This window comes from Oratosquilla oratoria, chromosome 12 (genome assembly GCF_046742065.1).
Source record: "Oratosquilla oratoria isolate Oo_2021 chromosome 12, ASM4674206v1, whole genome shotgun sequence".
Lineage (NCBI taxonomy): Eukaryota > Metazoa > Arthropoda > Malacostraca > Stomatopoda > Squillidae > Oratosquilla > Oratosquilla oratoria.
The window spans coordinates 17,395,454-17,398,372 of NC_134788.1; positions in this window are offsets into that span (position 1 = coordinate 17,395,454).

The following is a 2,919-nucleotide window of genomic DNA, read 5'->3' on the forward strand; positions in this document are numbered from 1 at the left end:
GCATAATTAGCTTTTTTTATTTGTTGCACTAGTTCTTCATGTTCTTCCTTGTTCTTCTGTGACATCTATGTTCCTTCGTCGTAAGTATATCTTTGTCTCTCAAATATCTTGTTCGACATTATCTCCGTGTCTCTGTGTATCAGCCCCTCTTACATCTTTTGCAATATTTACTCCACGATTTTCTCTCCATCTTTCTCCAAAATATTTGTTTCGCTCTTACATTCCTTTCTCGTAAGTATATCTTCGTCTCTTCAAGATTTTGGTCGACATTATCTCTATGTCTCTGTGTATCAGCCCTTAGTCTCTCTTACATATTTTGCAATACTTACTCCACGATTTTCTCTCTATCTCTTTCTCCAGGATACATGTTCCACTCTTATATTCCTTCGTCGTAAGCATATCTTTGTCTCTCAAATATTTTGGTCGACATTATCTCCATGTCTGTGTGTATCACCTCTTAGTCTCTCATACATCTTTTGCAATACTTACTCCACGATTTTCTCTTTATCTCTTTCTCAAGGACACATGTTCCGCTCTTACTCATTTTCTCCCCTGTTATGCCTCGAAACTCTCCTTCCACTCAGCGAACACCTCCGTGCCTCAATATCTCGGCCACATTTCCTCCAATTCTCTTAATCTTCAGAGATAAATCCTATGCTCCAATTGTTTCATGTACTACGTTAACCCATTTTATTGTTTACTTATTTCTTTGATTTTTTTTATGTGGAAGACATTCAAAACGTAAAGCACTAAATGGCGTGAGTTGTGTGTGTGTACAAGTGTGTGTGCGTTTGTGTGTATGTGTGTGCTTGTGTGTACCTACGTCTCTATTTATAGGTTCCAGCGTAGGTGAGATCTTGCAAATATATGTGTATGTTTAAATTCTTATATAGGTGTACATGTTTGTATATAAGCGAGTGTGTCTTTGCCTACAAGCCTCGTCTTAACTCCCGGTGTGGTAGGGCAAGCCAGGGAGATGAATTGAATAGTTTGAAGTCAGGAGAAAGAGAGAGAGAAAGAGACAGAGAGAAAGAGAAAGAGAAAGAGAAAGAGAAAGAGAGAGAGAGAGAGAGAGAGAGAGAGAGAGAGAGAGAGAGAGAGAGAGAGAGAGAGAGAGAGAGAGAGAGAGAGAGAGGAGAGAGAGGAGAGACAGAGTAGGAGAGACAGAGTAGGAGAGACGGAGTGGAAGAGAGAGGAGAGGAGAGAGAGGAGAGGAGAGAGAGAAAGGAGAGAGAGGAGAGAGAGGTAGGCAGACAGACAGACAGACAGACAGACATATAGACAGACATATAGACAGACATACCGAGACAGAGACAGAGACAGGGACAAACAGTTCCACACACTAATAGAACAGACACGAGATCAAAGTTTCTTCCTAGAAATGTCTGTAGGAAGCTTCTGTGGGGTTTTCGGTTTCCATTGGATGCAACTTCCTGCAGAGGCAGTGCAATGTAGTTCAGTTCGAAGCTTTAAGAATCATTTAGATAAACACCTAAGCAAGATGCTGTGATGATTATCATCTATTTTACAGGTAGTGCAATGTAGTTCAGTTCGAAGCTTTTAAGAATCATTTAGATAAACACCTAAGCAAGATGCTGTTATGATTATAATTTATTTCATATTATTTTTTTTTATCATATGTTTGATTGATTTTTATTTATTATTAGTTATATGTCAATATATTATTATTTACTATTTACCTGTTTGTTTATGAATTTATCTATGTATTTTATATGTTATTTACGTTATTATAGTTTTTATTTATTCATTTATTACTATTATGATTTTTTTTTCGCATCCGACCAAGATATGGACCAAAGGTCTCCTGTCGGCATGCTCCGCCTTTATAATCCTTTGTGACTCGAGGCAACAATTATTATTAGACATCAACATTGAGGTGATTATCTTGAGCACATCTTAGGCACTCACATGGGTCACAACTAAAATTTACATGAAGTTTAAAACGTTCACAGGTTACGAACACATATTTTTTCTCAAAATATGTGTACACGTTTTTTTTGTTTTGTTTTTTGTTTTTCAAAGCAATATCTCTTCTGTTCTTAATATATAAAGACATATTTGCAAAATAGTATATTTCCTTTATTCTCAAAATATAATCGCACATTTTTTTCAGAATATGATATCTCTTCAAACACAGATAGCAATGAGGATGAGATGGTAATTAGTATAAAATATCAAGGAATACGTACTCTTTATTGAACTTGTACTAATTAACCTCCTTGACAGTTTTAACATAATTATATAGTTGAATGTCAAATATATTTATTTTTCTGTTTATTTATTTTCCTCATACTATAATGGAGAATTATTTAATCTGATAATAAACAGGCTTGTTGATCCACAACCTTTGAGTACAAAGACAACCTCAGTGAATAAACATCCCTATTTGTATGATATACTCTGTATGACTATCAGCCTACAACAGCCAATGGTGGATGGCTCATTGTCATCAAAATAGATAAATGAATAACAAGTTATTAGAGAAACTGATTAAAAAAATTGATATAAATTTACAGATGAATAAATGAAGAAATAAACAAACAAAAATTACATACACAAATAAATGTAGACATAAACAAATTAATAAATCAAATGAATCGATAACAAAAATAATGATTACAAAACATAACATTTGTAACAATATCAACAATAAATCGCAGGACATAAATCACAGAAATACCAGACTGTTTCCTTTAATGCTGAATATGAAAAAAAAACAACAATGAAACGGTTTGAAGCAAAGCTCAAAGTTATGAAACATCGTGACATGGTAAGGAACCTTAACGTACCAAAACAATACTTTACCACAATGCAATAAGTGGAATGGTCCACTAAATGACGCAGCGGTGTGTTCCACATATACTTCTTCCAAAAAGGAAATTAAAAACTTTTATCTGT